General features: G+C 40.1%; 1 pseudogene; it reads left to right on the top strand.

Annotated features, from left to right (window-relative positions):
* Nucleotides 1-5,667: 5,667 nt before the first annotated feature.
* Nucleotides 5,668-7,947, top strand: LOC104655293 (annotated as a pseudogene).
* Nucleotides 7,948-17,638: the final 9,691 nt, after the last annotated feature.

The following is a 17,638-nucleotide window of genomic DNA, read 5'->3' as shown; positions in this document are numbered from 1 at the left end:
AATGCAAGTCTTGATAAATATTTTTTCAATGAATGCCACAGACTGTCTTCTTGAATCCAGTGTACAGGACAAGCATATATACTGACAACTGCAGTATAATATGGCAAGTACTATTATGGAAGCTCATAGGAAGCACAGAAGGGGAATACCTTCCTTAGCCTGGGGATTTTTTTGGTATTTTGGTGCCCAACTAGCATTGGAGCACAAACCTGAATCAAAATCTGCCTGCTGACTTGCCAGCCTTTGCCACACTTGTCTGCCCATAAAGCAGAACCACGTCACTCTACTCTAAACCACTAGCTTCAGTCAAGGCACTCCTCTTGGGTCCCTTAGGACCCCTCTGCCATTGAGGCACTGCCACCATCATGACCACGTGTGGATGTTGCTCCTGACCAGAGGTAGGCACTCACATCTACCAGGACAGGTCACACCTACCAGGTCAGAGTCCTTAGAGAGATGAATGCCAGCCTCAATTGCAACTTATTAGACATTGTATCTTGGACAGCTGGCCGAGCTCTTAGAGGGCAAGGCACATTGCCAGGAGAATGCCTCTAGCACCAGCCACACTCCTGCCCCTGTGCTGCCTGCCTTAGAGTCCCAGTATGATTCACAGGATGTTCAAGCGAGTTCTCTAGGAATTAACAATCCAGCCACTAGCCCAGCTCATTTGCTTTCCAGCACATGTTACTAGGAACACTGAAGTGTCATCATAAAGAGGGAGGGACGTGGTGGAAGGAGCGTGAGCTTGAGACCCAGACAGCTTCTTTGCCTCCTTTGTGTGACTTTGGGCAAGTCACCTTAATTGTCTGGTTCCCCATCTCTCCCTTCTCTCCCTTCTTTTTATTTTTCCCTATTTTGACATATCAAGCATACAGAAAAGTTGCAAGAATAGTAAAAAGAATTCCCAGAAGCCCTTCATCCAGATTCCCAAAATGGCAACTGTTTCTGCAATTGCTTCATCCTTTCCTCAGTCACTATCTGTGGGTGCTTGTGTGCACGTATACCATGCATCTCAATTTTTTTCTGAACCACTTAAGAATAAGTTGCAGACAGCCTCTTTCCCCTAAATACTTTAATGTGTATTTCTAAAAACAAGGAATTCCTCAAGTAACCAGAGTACAGTTTTCAAAATGGAAACAAATACTATTTGAAATAACATTGAAACGTTGAAACAAATACTATTATTTAATCTACAGACCTGTTAAGGTTTTGTCAATGTTTCAAAAATGTCTCTTACAGCAATAAAAATCCCAGATCATGCATTTCATTCAGTTGTCATGTTCTTCCCCCCCCCCCCCACCCCCGCACTCTTCTGCTGAAAGAGAAAGTTGTCATGTTTTTAAAGATTTCTTGAATCTGGAACATTTTCTGAGTCTTTCTTTGAATTTCATGATATTGGCATTTTTATAAAGTATAGCACAGTGATTTTGTAGAATGCCTCTAAGTTTGAGTTTGTCTGATGTACCGTCAAGAATAGATTCAGAGGCTAGGCGTGGTGGCTCACGCCTAAAATCCCAGCACTTTGGGAGGCTGTGGTGGATGGATCATGAGGTCGGGAGTTTGAGACCATCCTGGCCAACATAGTGAAACCCTGTTTCTACTAAAAATACAAAAAAATTAGCCAGGCGTGGTGGCAGGCGCCTGTAATCCCAGCTACTTGGGAGGCTGAGGCAGGAGAATGACTTGAACCTGGGAGGCAGAAGTTGCAGCAAGTCGAGATCACATCACTGCACTCCAGCCCAGGAGACAATGGGAGACTCTGTCCCCCCAAAAAAGAATAGATTCAGATTATTCACTTTTGGCAGAATGACGCAGAAGTGATGCTGAGCTCTTCTGAGTGCATCGTGTAAGAGGTATGTATTAGTTCGTTTTCACACTGCTATAAAGAAATACCCAAGACTCAGTAATTTATAAAGGAAAGAAGTTTAATTGACTGTGGTTCCACATGGCTGGGGAGACCTCAGGAAACTTACAATCATGGCAGAAGGTGAAGGAGAAGCAAGCACCTTCTTCACAAAGCAGCAGGAGAGAGAAGAGTGAAGGAAGAACTTCCAAACACTTATAAAACCATCCCGTCTCGTGAGAACTCACTCACTATCATGAGAACAGCATGGAGGTAACGGCCTCCATGACCTAATCACCTCCCACCTGGTGGCTCCCTTGACACATGGGGATTACAGGGATTGCAATTCGAGATGAGGTTTGGGTTGGGACACAGAGCCAAACCATATCAAGGTATATGCTGCTGTTCAGTCCCACTGCTAGTAATGTTAACTTTGACCATTTTCTAATGTGGCGTTCTGCAGTTTTCTCAACTGCTATATTTTACCCTTTGTATTTAAAGAAAAATCTTGTGGGGATGCCCATTACTCCTTAAACAAGATGAATCAATGATTATACTGGCTAGCAAATGTTGATTTGTACAATTCCAACATTCTTTCTAGATGTATGAGTTGGCAGTCCCTTGTAAGAAAGAGTTTACCTTGTCCCCCAATTTGCTTGTTTTACTCGAGACTCATGAAGTTTATTTTACTAATAGTGTAAAATCCTTTAATTTACTATCTTTATTTTGATACTCAAATTGTCCCTAGTTTTGCCAATGGGAGCCCCTTTGAGCTGGCTCTTTTATCTTTTTGGTATGTCCTCATTATCCTTTGGTATGATGAAACGTCCCAGGTTTATTTTATTCTTTCCGTAAACTACCCCTGCTTAGCCTTTTTTTTTTTTTTTTCAGAGAAACCTGGCTGTTTTAGTGAAGAATGGTATTTGGAAAACAAGATGTAGTGCTAAGAGGTGAACCCCATTGTTAGTGGGATTTCATTTTTTCTAGGTACTCTCAGAGGACAGACCTGAGTGGGAAGGAAAAGGGGGAGTCAATGGAGTTGGGGAAGAGAGAGACAGAATATATACATACATACATATATACATACATATATATGTATGTACATACATGGGTAGGTCTGTATTTGTGTGTGCATCTTTGTGCACAGTATATATAGAGGCAATATGTACATACATATACATACATATATTCTGTACATATATGTGTATATATGTATATATTCTGTCTATGTACATACATATATGTATATATTCTGTACATACATGTGTATGAATATATATTCTATATACTGTGTATATATATACACAGATATATTTGTATGTACATATTCTATCTACTTTGTATATATATACACACAGATATGCATATATATATGTATATATTCTGTCTCTCTACTGTTTGTACATATTCTGTCTCCATATATGCTGTGCAGTTTCATGCACAGAGGCACACACACACATATACAGACCTATACATATGTATATCCATTTGTGCCAATTTGTCTATGTCGCCATGAGTCACACTGATATCGACAATTCTACTCCCCTTTTCAGATTTATCACTATCTTCTCCAACAGTGAGAACTCTGGATCCCAATATCACCATTGTGTGTATTTATTTATTTGTTCAATTCTAGAATATACAAGTAGTTCCGGAATTACTAACCTATATTTCTGGGGAAAAAAAGAGGTCTACTAATTAGAGTTCAAAATTTGTTTAGAGGTATTTTTGCCTTTAGCCTGAAGGCAAGTAATCTAGATATTTTGTTCAACATTTGCCTGAGTTAATTTTCTCTCCCTTCTTGAGTGTGATTATTGTATTCATTTGATTTATGTGGGGCAATTTATTTGTTTCCAATTGCATTCAGTTTTAGGCTATTCCCCCTTTTCTTTGTGGGTTTTTGCATTTTTATTTATTTATTTATTTGAATGTGGGAAACAGTAATATTATGGGTTGAATTGCGTCCCACCTCCTATCCCCTAATTCATTATTGAATTCCTAAGCCACAGTATCTCAGGATTCACCCTTATTTGAAAATAGGGTCACTGCTGTTGTAATAAAATAAGTTAAGATGAGGTCATACTGGAGTAGGTGGGTCAGTATGACTGGTGGGACACCAGTGTGACTGGTGGGACACCAATGTGACTGGTGTTCTTATAAAAAGGGAGACTTTGGGCTCAGAGACATCCATACAGGGAGAACATTATGTGAACTGGAGTTGCGCTGCTATGAGCCAGGAAACTACCAGAAGCTAAGACAGAGGCCCGGAACACATTCTTCCTAGTGCCTTCAGAGGAAGCATGGCCCTGTCGGTGCCTGGATGCAGACTTCTAGGCTCCAGAACTGTGAGGCCACAAATTTCTGCTGTTTACACTGCTAAGTTTGTGGTACTTTGTTATGACAGCCCTAAAAACCTAATACAATTAATATAGTTCCAGAAGTCAGGTCTATAAAAAGAAGGTGTATTCAGAGAAATGACCCTTTACTTTCTACCCAACTCTCACCATGCCCAGTAGCAACCAATATCTTTATCGTAGTCTCTGATTTTTTCTTGTTGTGTTTCTTTTCATTCAAGCTAATAGTTAAATGTATGTTTTCACTTTCTCTGGAAATCACTCTATATTACTTCCCACAGATCTTATTCATTCTTTTGTATAGCTGCATAGTAGTCCATTTTGTAGATATGCCATTTTTGTGTACATTGTGGGGAAATCCATTTTGTGTGTAGACGTGTCCATTTTGAAGAATAGTTGCTTCAACTATTCTATATGTGGGCATTTAGGCATTTTCAATGCAAACAATGCAGAAATGAATAACCTTGTGCATTTATATTTTTGTATTGGCGAGGGTATATCTTTACAGTTGATTTCTAAAAGTGGGATTCTTTGATCAAAAGGTAAATACATGTGTAGTTTTTTAGGTATTGTGAAATTCCCCTCAAGAAGGCTGCATTCCCTTTAGCAACATATGAGAGTTCCTGTTTTTCCATAGCCTAACAAATAGAGTGTGTTATATATTTTTAAATGTTTCCTAATCTAATAATAAACGATATATCAGTGTAGTTTTAATTTGCATTTTTCTTATCATGAATGAAGTTCAACCTTTTTTCATACTTTTTTTTTTTTTTTTTTTTTGAGACGGAGTCTCGCTCTGTCGCCCAGGCTGGAGTGCAGTGGCCGGATCTCAGCTCACTGCAAGCTCCGCCTCCCGGGTTTAGCCATTCTCCTGCCTCAGCCTCCCGAGTAGCTGGGACTACAGGCGCCCGCCACCTCGCCCGGCTAGTTTTTTGTATTTTTTAGTAGAGACGGGGTTTCACTGTGTTAGCCAGGATGGTCTCGATCTCCTGACATCGTGATCCGCCCGTCTCGGCCTCCCAAAGTGCTGGGATTACAGGCTTGAGCCACCGCGCCCGGCCTTTCATACATTTTTATACCCTTTTGCAAATTGTTTCTATATTTCCTTCCTTTTTCACTTGGATTTTTAAAATCTTTTCACTCTCGATTTTGAAGAACATTCTATACATTACAGAAGCTCATCCTTTTTCTGCATGATAGAAGTGTTTTCATCCATTATGTCAGTGTTTTTTTTCTTCCTTTGTTTATGATGCTTTTTGCTGTCTAGATTTTCTTTTTCATTTTTACATAGTTAAAAATCATCTTTTTTATTTCTTTTTAATTACATCCAGATTTGGAGAATCCGTTAGGCCTTTTCCAGCTTAAATAGAAATTCATTCAGATTTTCTTATTGTACTTGATGGTTTCTTTTTCTTTCTTTTTCTTTCTTTTTTTTTTTTTTTGAGACGGAGTCTCGCTCTGTCGCCCAGGCTGGAGTGCAGTGGCCAGATCTCAGCTCACTGCAAGCTCCGCCTCCCGGGTTTACGCCATTCTCCTGCCTCAGCCTCCCGAGTAGCTGGGACTACAGGCGCCTGCCACCTCGCCCGGCTAGTTTTTGTATTTTTAGTAGAGACGGGGTTTCACCGTGTTAGCCAGGATGGTCTCGATCTCCTGACCTCGTGATCCGCCCGTCTCGGCCTCCCAAAGTGCTGGGATTACAGGCTTGAGCCACCGCGCCCGGCCTCTTTTTTTTTATTTTTACCATTAGGTTCTTTATCTGTTTGAGGTTTATTCTTTTCTCTCATATGAGTTATGGATCTGATATTATCTTTTTTTTCAAATGGCTACCAGTTGTCGCAGAAACATTTATTAAAATTCACTCTTTGCCTTTTTGATGTAAGATGCTCCCTTTATCATCTACTAAAGTTTCAAATATGCTTGGATTTCTTTCTGGACTTTTGTTCTATTCAACGTTATCTGTCAAAGTCTACTAGTAACATGCTTTTTTAATTTTAGAGGTTTTATAATATGTTTTCTTTCTTGGTTTTTTTTTTAGACTAGAATGAGGCAAGTATATTTTAATATCTAGTAAAGCTAGTATTCCCTCAAGCTTTTTTAAAAGCATTTTTCTGGATATTCTTGAATGTTTATTTTTCCATATGAAGTTTGTGAAATTTTTTAGTGATATTGCACTAAATTTATAAATTTGCTTAAAGGAAAGACTTATCCTCATTTTTATGATGTTGAGTCTTCCAACCCAAAAGTAAGGATGTTTTTCTGTTTTTTCAAGACGATTTTTACATCTTTCAAGAGTGTTTAAAGTTTTGCACTATAGATTTTGTACATTAATTGTCAAATTTATTTCTAAGTACTTTTCTCTGCTTTGTTGCTAATGTTAATGGGGCTTTCTCTGCTCTTGTGTTCTCCAACTGATTATCCTTTATGTAAATGATTGCAACTTGCCGACACCTCCAAGGCTGGCCCTGTGGATCAGTTGACCTTATTTCTTCAGTGGAAACCTAGTCACTATGATGTGGTAGTAGGTGTGTTGTCACCTTGCTGTAACCGTGAATTTCAAAATGTGATAAGCACCTGGCTGAATCATTGGATACAACATCCCGCATTAAGTCAACATCTGCTTATCAAGTTCATAATAGGTGCCCATGGCTGCTAATTGCCTGTGGAAGACCAAGAGGATCCCTACTACTCAATATCACAAACCCAGCTTTAAATTAGGAAATTGAGGCATTTAGTCTCTCTGAAGACACTTCATCAGGGCTCACTGAGGACCAAGTTGTCAGTATGAGTTTCCAAGTTCTCTACATGATCATTATTACCAGTCTTGGGGTGTGTACTACAATGCCAGTGATGTGGGTTTCCAGAGGAACGTCGCTGTCAAGCTTTCTCAGGCAGAACAGGAAGAGGCCCTCTTCATTGTTCACTAGAGTCCTCCAAGCCATGGTGTGCAGGTGAACGCGTTGTGTACAAGCACATGGAACAATTCATCTTACCAGAGAGCTTTGAAGGTACAATCTCATGTGAGAGCCAAGACCTCCAAAGCTTTGTGTTAAGAAGTCTTCACAAAATGACAGTGAATATGGAGGGGGATTCTTGGAGTCATTACAGCTGGGGAGGGTGGATTGCCTCATGAATTATTGGAAGGTATGGAGGCAGTTGGAGTGGTTTCAGATGCCTTAGTGAAGGAGGAAAACAGCATCTATGATGATACTGTTTTTGCGGATGTTGTCAATACTCATTGAAATATACCTGCAAAATTATTGAACTTTATAGATGGACTGTGGAAACAACCAACTTTGATTTATTACTAAAGACAGATGATGACTGTTACATAGGCTTGAAAGCTGTATTTAATAGAATTTCTCAAAAGAATCTGAATAGGTCTAATTTTGGTAGGGGTATTTCAGACTGAATTGGGCGGTTGACAGAACCAGGAAGTGGCAGGAGTTGGAGCACCCTGGTCATGCTTACCCTGCTTTTGCATGTGGACCAGAGTGTGTGATCTTCAGGGACATCATCAACTGACTGGCAGGCAACTCCAGGAGGTTACAGACCTGTCAGGGTGAAGATGTATGCATGGGCACTTGGATGGCAGCCACAGAACCTAACAGATACTAGCACAGCATGTGGCTGTGTGAGAAGACTTGTTGGACAGGAATGTTGTCTTCTCCACAGTATTCTCCACAGGAGCTGACAGAACTGTGGAAACTGAAGGAATTCTGTGGTGATCCTCATCAATCTGAAGCAAGATAACAGGATTTGAATTAGCAGTGTCTAAACTCAGGGTAGGTGATATGGTTTGGCTGTATCCCCACCCAAATCTCATCTTGAATTGTAACTCCCACATTTCTCACATGTCGTGGTAGGAGCCTGGTGGGAGGTAATCAGATCATAGGGGCAGGTCTTTCCCATGCTGTTCTCGTGATAGTGAATAAGTCTCACAAGATCTGATGGTTTTAAAAATGGAAGCTTCCCTGCATAAGCTCTCTCTCTGTCTTTGTCTGCTGTCATCCATGTAAGACATGGCTTGCTCCTCCTTGCCATCCACCATGATTGTGAGGCTTGTCAAGCAACATGGAGCTGTAAGTCTATTAAACCTCTTCCTTTTGTAAAATGCCAGGTCTTGGGTGTGTTTTTATCAGCAGTCAATTGGTACCAGTAGAATGGGGTGCTGTTGAAAAGATACCTGAGACTGTGGAAGCAACTTTGTAACTGGGTAACAGGCAGAGGTTGGAACAGTTTGGAGCACTTAGAAGAAGATAGGAAAATGTAGGAAAGTTTGGAACTCCCTAGAGACTTGTTGAATGGCTTTGACAAAAATGCTGATAATAATGTGGACAATGAAATCCAGGCTGAGGTGGTCCTGGATGAAGATGGGGAACTTGTTGGGAGGTGGAACAAAGGTGACTCTTGTTATGTTTTAGAAAAGAAACTGGTGGCATTTTGTCCCTGCACTACAGATTTGTGGAAACTTGACAGAGATGGTTTAGGGTAAGTGGTGGAAAAAATTTCTAAGCAGCAAAGCATTCAAGATGTGATTTGGGTGCTCTTGAAGACATTCAGTTGTATAAAGGAAGCAAAGCATAAAAGTTCAAAAAATTTGCAGCCTGACAATGTGATAGAAGAGAAAATCCCATTTTCTGAGGAGAAACTCAAGCCAGCTGCAGAAATTTGTATAAGTAATGAGGAGCTGAATGTTAATCCCCAAGACAATGGGGAAAATGTCTCCAGGGCATGCCAGAGGTCTTTATGGCAGCCCTTCCCATCACTAGCCAGGAGGCCTAAGAGGTAAAAATTGTTTTGTGGCCAAGCCCAGGGTCCCTGTGCTGTGTGCAGTCTAGGGACTTGGTGCCCTGTGTCCCAGCTGCTCCAGCCATGACTAAAAGGGGCCAAGACATGGCTCGGGCTGTGGCTTCAGAGGCTGCTAGCCCCAAACCTTGGAAGCTTCCATGTGGTGTGGAGCCTGCAGGTATACAGAAGTCAAGAACAGGTTTGGGCAGCTCTGCCTAGATTTCAGAGGATGTATGGAAATGCCTGGATGCCCAGGCAGAAGTTTGCTGCAGGGGTGGGGCCCTAATGGAGAACCTCTGCTAGGGCAGTGCAGAAGGGAAATGTGGGGTCAGAGCCCTGACATAGAGTCCCTACTGGGGCACTGTCTAGTGGAGCTGCGAGAAGAGGGCCACCATCCTCCAGACCCCAGAATGGCAGATCCACTGACAGCTTGCATCATGCACCTGGAAAAGCTACAGACACTCAATGTCAACCCATGAAAGCAGCCAGCAGAAGGGCTATACTCTGCAAAGCCACAGGTGTGGAGCTGCCTAGGGCCATAGTAGCCCACCTCTTGCATCAGCAAGAGGTGGATGTGAGACATGGAGCCAAAGGAGATCATTTTGGAGCTTTAAGATGTGACTGCCCCATTGGATTTCGGACTTGCATGGGGCCTGTAGCCCCTTTGTTCTGGCCAATTTCTCCCAATTGGAATGGCTGTATTTACCCAATTCCTCTACCCCCATTGTATCTAGGAAGTAACTAACTTGTCTTTGATTTTACAGGCCCATAGGTGGAAAGGACTTGCCTTGTCTCAGATGAGATATTGGAATGTGGACTTTCGAGTTAATGCTGAAATGAGTTAAGACTTTGGGGGTCTGTTGGGAAGGCATGATTGGTTTTGAAATGTAAAAAGGACATGAGATTTTGGAGGGGTCAGGGGCAGAGTGATAGTGGATATGGTTTGGCTGTGTCCTCACCCAAATCTTATCTTGAATTATTGTAACTCCCTCAATTCCCACAGGTTGTGGGAGGAACCTGGTAGGAAGTAATTGAATCATGGGGACAGGTCTTTCCCACGCTGTTCTCATGACAGTGAATAAGTCTCACAAGATCTGATGGTTTTAAAAACAGGAGTTTCCCTGCACAAGCTCTCTCTTTCATTGCTTGCTGCCATCCTTGTCAGATGTGGCTTGTTCCCCCTTGCCTTCCACCATGACTGTGAGGCTTCCCCAGCCACATGGAACTGTAAGTCCATTAAACTTCTTTCTTTTGTAAATTGCCCAGTCTCAGATATGTCTTTCTCAGCAGCATGAAAACGGACTAATACAATGAGCAAATGATAATTCAAGTATAAGTCTAAGGAAGCCCAAGGTTTAGCAATAGATTTGTGGTCTTTCAGGAGAGTTCTAGACTGGCACTTTCACCTGGAATCAATGTATTTCTTAATGTTTGTGCAAATTTCCTTTTTAAAAATCAACTGATTCTGTTGCACAAGAAAAGTTTTTATGTATATATTTGAAGATGATTTGAAAAACACTAAATTATTTTATAAAAGAAAAAATATTTCTAAAAATAAAGAAATTGCCATTGATTTCTGTGTGTTAATTTAATAGCCTGCAACATTATGAAGTTTTTTGATTGAGGTTGCCATTGATTCCCTAAGATTCTCCAGGTATATGGTACATCTGCAAATAGAAAAAATTTATTCCTTCTTTGCAATTCTCCTGGCTTTCTTTTGTCTTATTTCTTTTGATCTCTTTTGTCTGATGTCTTTTGATTTCTTTTGTCTGATTGCATTGGCTGACATTGCCGGTAGAATGTTGAGAATAGTGAAAGTAGTGGCCATCCATGCATTGTGCCTCTTATTGTGTTTTCTCATTAAGTAAGGCACTGGCTTCAAGACTAAGGAATATGTATATTTTATCATGTTAAAAATGTATGTAACAATTCTTATTTTCTTGAGTTTTTTTTAAATCAGAAGAGGGTATTGATTTTTTTCACAGATTTTTTCAGCATCTATGGAGGTAATCATACTATTTTTCTTCTTTAAAATCTCAACATGGCATATTATACTAATGAATTTTCTATTTTTGAAACAACCTTGCATTCCTGAGATAAATTCTACTTGGTCATGCTGTATTTTTTAAAATGTGAAGTTTGATTCTTTTTGCTAATATTTAGAATTTTTCCAACAATTATTCATAAGTGATACTGGGCTGCAATTTTCTCTTTTTGTACTGTCTATACCAGGGTTAAGTGTTAATTTTATACTTGCTTCATGAAAAATGAGGATGTTTTCCTTCATTTTCAATTGTCTGTAACATGTAACAACAGAGCATTGGGACTATCTGATCTCTGAAGATTTGGTAGTGATTTTCAGTCTCTCTAGCACAAAATGGGAACAATTATAATATTTCCTTTCAGGGAGTTGTCAGAACAATTGAACTGATGGACTTGGAAGTGCTTTACAAACAGCACATCTCTTGTCATGTGTTGATTACTGTAACAGAGGCAAGAACAAAATGGAGTGCAGAATGGGTAATTAAATCACTCTCAATTGGGAAAACGATAGACACTGAGAAGGTTTCATAGAAATTATCTTTTAGTTCAATTTTGAATGAGGAGTAGGATTTTACTGACCCAAGAAGTAAATATTCCAGACAAAGGAAAGAGCATAAGTGGAGATATTTAAGCTTATGACTGCAAAATTTACCACATCCATGTAGTGATGTCTAGTTGATACTTTGATATACATTTATCTCTTTGATTCTTTGAGGATGGTAGGTGATATGGTTTGGTGGTATCCCCATCCAAATCTCATCTTGAATCGTAACTCCCAGAATTCCCACCTGTCATGGGAGGAACCCAGTGGGAGGTGATTGAGTTATGAGTGTGGGTCTTTCATGCGCTGTTCTCATGATAATGAATGAGTCTCACAAGATCTGATGGTTTTAAAAATGACAGTTTCCCTGCACAGTCTCTCTCTTTGCCTGCTGCCATTCATGTAAGATGTGACTTGCTCCTCATTGCATTCCACCATAGTTGTGAGGCCTGCCCAGTCATGTGGAACTGTAAGTCCATTAAACCTCTTTCTATTATAGATTGCCCAGTATCAGGTAGGTCTTTATCAGCAGCAAGAAAACAGACTAATACAGTAGGATAGATACTATCCCCATCTTAAGGTCAGAGAGGGCAATGACTTCACAGGTAAGTAACAGATCCTAGTACAGACACAGAGAGTAGGTGCTTGATAAATATTTGGAACATTTTCTATTGATACAAAACCACAACCGATTTTGTTTCATTCACCCTTCCTTCTGTTCAGCTCTTATTTTTGTGTATTATGCAATTAAACATTTATTACCAATGTTTACTGTTGTTTTGCATGATAACATACTGGCCATTAACATACTGGCCATTCATTACTTCATTTATGTATCTTTTATCTTCACAACTAAACTATAGGTAAACTTGTGATACTATTTGATAGATAAAGTAGACATTTGTTGCTCAAACTCCTTGTTGACACGGACCTAATTTTTACTCTCGTATTCTGCTTCTTCAAATAGCTCATGGGTTTCAAGGGAAGCTGACACTGTCTTCCACCCTTCCACTCTCTAGTCACAGGTGAGCTCAGATTGTCTCAACACTAAACAACTCATTCCACTGCTCTGGGATGGCGATTGGCAGAGGATCCAGTGTGAGCCAGTAAAAACAGAATTTTTGGGAGAGACATCCTTGCCCTTTTTTCACTGGCTCTAACAAGAAGCATGAGGAACCAGATAGGAAATATAAGAGGTGAAACCGTCCCCAAATGGAGCTCCTACAGGGGAGCAGATTGAAAAATAGAGAGACATGAACCAAATCTTTTATTATTATTATTATTATTATTATTATTATACTTTAAGTTCTAGGGTACATGTGCACAACGTGCAGGTTTGTTACATGGGTATACATGCGCCATGTTGGCTTGCTGCACCCATCGACTTGCCATTTACATTAGGTATTTCTCCTAATGCTATCCCTCCCCCAGCCCCCCACTCCCAGACAGGCCCCGGTGTGTGTGTGATGTTCCCCACTGTGTGTCCATGTGTTCTTATTGTTCAATTCCCACCTGTGAGTGAGAACATGCAGTGTGTGGTTTTCTGTCCTTGTGATAGTTTGCTGAGAATGATGGTTTCTAACTTCATCCATGTCCCTGCAAAGGACATGAACTCATCCTTTTTTATGGTTGCATAGTGTTTCATGTTGTATAGGTGCCACATTTTCTTAATCCAGTCTATCATTGATGGACATTTGGGTTGGTTCCAAGTCTTTGCTATTGTGAACAGTGCCGCAATAAACATACATGTGCACGTGTCTTTATAGTAGCATGTTTTATAATCCTTTGGGTATATACCTAGTAAGGGGATCACTGGGTTAAATAGTATTTCTACCTCTAGATCCTTGAGGATTCACCACACTGTCTTCCACAATGGTTGAACTAATTTACACTCCCACCAACCATGTAAAAGTGTTCCTATTTTTCCACATCCTCTCCAGCAACTGTTGTTTCCTAACTTTTTAATGATTGCCATTCTAACTGGCATGAGATGGTATCTCATTGTGGTTTTCATTTGCATTTCTCTGATGACCAGTGATGATGAGCATTTTTTCGTGTGTCTGTTGGCTGCATAAATGTCTTCTTTTGAGAAGTGTCTGTTCATATCCTTTGCCAACTTTTTAATGTTTTGGTTTTTTTTCTTGTAAATTTGTGTAAGTTCTTTGTAGATTCTGAATATCAGCCCTTTGTCAGATGGATAGATTGCAAAAATTTTCTCCCATTCTGTAGATTGCCTGTTCACTCTGATGATAGTTTCTTTTGCTGTGCAGAAGCTCTTTAGTTTAATTAGATCCCATTTGTCTATTTTGACTTTTGTTGCCATTGCTTTTGGTGTTTAAGCCATGAAGTCTTTGCCCATGCCTAGGTCCTGAAAGGTATTGCCTAGGTTTTCTTCCGGGGTTTTTATGGTGTTAGGTCTTACATTCAAGTCTTTAATCCATCTTGAGTTAATTTTTGCATAAGGTGTAAGGAAGGGATCCAGTTTCTTTCTGCATATGGCTAGCCAGTTTTCCCAGCACCGTTTATTAAATAGGGACTCCTTTCCCCATCTCTTGTTTTTGTCAGACTTGTCAACGATCACATGGTTGTAGATGTGTGGCGTTATTCCTGAGGCCTCTGTTCTGTTCCATCACTGGTCCATCTGTTTTGGTACCAGTACCATGCTGTTTTGGTTACCGTAGCCTTGTAGTATAGTTTGAAGTCAGGTAGTATGATGCCTCCAGCTTTGTTCATTTTGCTTAGGATTTTCTTGGCTATGTGAACTCTTTTTTGGTTCCGTATGAACTTTAGAGTAGTTTTTTTCTTTTATTTCGTTAAGCAGAGGTCTGTAGTTCTCCTTGAAGAGGTCCTTCACATCCCTTGTAAGGGATTCCGAGGTGTTTTATTCTGTTTGTAGCAATTGTGAATGGGAGTTAACTCATGATTTGGCTCTCTGTTTGTCTGTTATTGGTGTATAGGAATGCTTGTGATTTTTGCATGTTGATTTTATATCCCGAGACTTTGCTGAAATTGCTTATCAGCTTAAGGAGATTTTGGGCTTAGACGATGGGGTTTTCTGAGTATACAATCATGTCATCTGCAAACAGGGACAATTTGATTTCCTCTTTTCCTAACTGAATACCCTTTATTTCTTTCTCTTACCTGATTGCCCTGGCCAGTACTTCCAACACTATGTTGGATAGGAGTGGTGAGAGAGAACATCCTTGTCTTGTGCCAGTTTTCAGAGGGAATGCTTTCAGTTTTTGCCCATTCAGTAAGATATTGGCTGTGGTTTTGACATAAATAGCTCTTATTATTTTGAGATATGCTCCATCAATACCTAGTTTATTGAGAGTTTTTAGCATGAAGGGCTGTTGAATTTTGTTGAAGGCCTTTTCTGCTTCTATTGAGATAATCATGTGGTTTTTGTCATTGGTTCTGTTTATGTGTTTGAATATGTTTATTGATTTGAGTGTGGTGAACCAGCCTTGCATCCCAGGGAGGAAGTTGACTCGATTGTGGTGGATAAGCTTTTTGATGTGATGCTGGATTTGGTTTGCCTGTATTTTATTGAGAATTTTTGCATCGATGTTCATCAGTGATATTGGTCTAAAATTCTCTTTTTTTATTGTGTCTCTGCCAGGCTTTGGTATCAGGATGATGCTGGCCTCATAGAATGAGTTAGGGAGGGTTCCCTATTTTTCTATTGATTGGAATACTTTCAGAAGGAATGGTACCAGCTCTAATTTTTACCTGTGCTAGAATTTGGCTGTGGATCCATCTGGTCCTGGACTTTTTTTGGTTGGTATGCTATTAATTATGGCCTCAATTTCAGAACCTGTTATTGGTGTATTCGGAGATACAACTGCTTCCTGGTTTAGTCTTGGGAGGCTGTATGTGTCCAGGAATTTATCCATTTCTTCTAGATTTTCTAGTTTGTTTGCATAGAGTTGTCTATAGTATTCTCTGATGGTAGTTTGTATTTTTTTATTGTGTCTATTTGATTCTTCCCTCTTTTCTTCTTTATTGATCTTTTTTTTTTTTTTTTTTTTTTTTTTTTTTGAGACAGAGTCTTGCTCTGTCCCCTAGGCTGGAGTGCAGTGGCCAGATCTCAGCTCACCACAAGCTCTGCCTCCCGGGGTTACGCCATTCTCCTGCCTCAGCCTCCCCAGTAGCTGGGACTACAGGCGCCCGCCACCTCGCCTGGCTAGTTTTTTGTATTTTTAGTAGAGACAGGATTTCACTGTGTTAGCCAGGATGGTCTCGATCTGCTGACCTCGTGATCCGCCTGTCTCGGCCTCCCACAGTGCTGGGATTATAGGCTTGAGCCACCGCGCTCGGCCTTATTGATCTTGCTAGAGGTCTATCTATTCTGTTGATCTTTTCAAAAAACCAGCTCCTGGATTCATTGATTTTTTGAAGGGTTTTTCATGTCTCTATCTCCTTCAGTTCTGCTCTGATCTTAGTTATTTCTTGCCTTCTGCTAGCTTTTGAATGCGTTTGCTCTTACTTCTCTAGTTGTTTTAATTGTGATGTTAGGGTGTCGATTTTACGTCTTTCTTGCTTTCTCTTGTGGGCATTTAGTGCTATAAATTTCCCTCTACACACTGCTTTAAATGTGTCCCAGAGATTCTGATACGTTGTGTCTTTGTTCTCATTGGTTTCAAAGAACATCTTTATTTCTGCCTTCATTTTGTTATGTACCCAGTAGTCATTCAGGAGCAGGTTGTTCAGTTTCCACATAGTTATGTGGTTTTGAGTGAGTTTCTTAATCCTGAGTTCTAATTTGATTGCACTGTGGTCTGAGAGACAGTTTGTTGTGATTTCTGTTCTTTTACATTTGCTGAGGAATGTTTTACTACCAATTATGTGGTCAATTTTGGAATAAGTGCGATGTGGTGCTGAGAAGAATGTATGTTCTGTTGATTTGGGGTGTAGAATTCTGTAGATGTCTATTAGGTCTGCTTGGTGCAGAGCTGAATTCAAATTCTGGATATCCTTGTCAACCTTCTGTCTTGTTGATCTAACATTGACGGTGGGGTGTTAAAGTCTCCCATTATTATTGTGTGGGAGTCTAAGTCTCCTTGTAGGCCTCTAAGAACTTGCTTTATGCATCTGGGTGCATATATATTTAGGATACTTAGCTCTTCTTATTGAATTGATCCCTTTACCATTATGTAATGGCCTTCTTTGTCTGTTTTGACCTGTGTTGGTTTAAAGTCTGTGTTATCAGAGACTAGGATTGCAACCCCTGCTTTTTTTTTTTTTTTTTTTTCTCTCTCTAATTGCTTGGTATATCTTCCTCCATCCCTTTAGTTTGACCCTATGTGTGTCTGTGCACATGAGAATTGGTCTCCTGAATACAGCACACTGATGAGTCTCGACTCTTTATCCAATTTGCCAGTCTGTGTCTTTTAATTGGGGTGTTTAGCCCATTTACATTTAAGGTTACTATTGTTATGTGTGAATTTGATCCTGTCATTATGATGTTAGCTGGTTATTTTGCCCATTAATTGATGCAGTTTCTTCATAGCATCAATGGTCTTTACAATTTGGCATGGTTTTGCAGTGGCTGGTACCAGTTTTCACTTTCCATGTTTAGTGTTTCCTTCAGGACCTCTTGTAAGGCAGGCCTGGTGGTAACAAAATTTCTCAGCATTTTCTTGTCTGTAAAGGATGTTATTTCTCTTTCACTTATGAAGCTTACTTTGGTTGGATATGAAATTCTGGGTTGAAAATTCTTTTCTTTAAGAATGTTGAATATTGGCCCCCACTCTCTTCTGGTTTGTAGGGTTTCTGCCAAGAGATCTGCTGTTAGTCTGATGGGTTTCCTTTGTGGGTAACCTGACCTTTCTGGCTGCCCTTAACATTTTTCCTTCATTTCAACCTTGGTGAATCTGACAATTATGTGTCTTGGGGTTGCTCTTCTCAAGGAGCATCTTTGTGGTGTTCTCTGTATTTCCTGAATTTGCATGTTGGCCTGCCTTGCTAGGTTGGGGAAGTTTTCCTGGATAATATCCTGAAGATTGTTTTCTAACTTGGTTCCATTCTCCCCATCACTTTCAGGGACACCCATCAAATGTAGATTAG

Source organism: Rhinopithecus roxellana, chromosome 4, assembly GCF_007565055.1.
Source record: "Rhinopithecus roxellana isolate Shanxi Qingling chromosome 4, ASM756505v1, whole genome shotgun sequence".
In the NCBI taxonomy this organism is placed as follows: domain Eukaryota; kingdom Metazoa; phylum Chordata; class Mammalia; order Primates; family Cercopithecidae; genus Rhinopithecus; species Rhinopithecus roxellana.
This window is presented reverse-complemented; position numbering and strand designations above follow the sequence as displayed.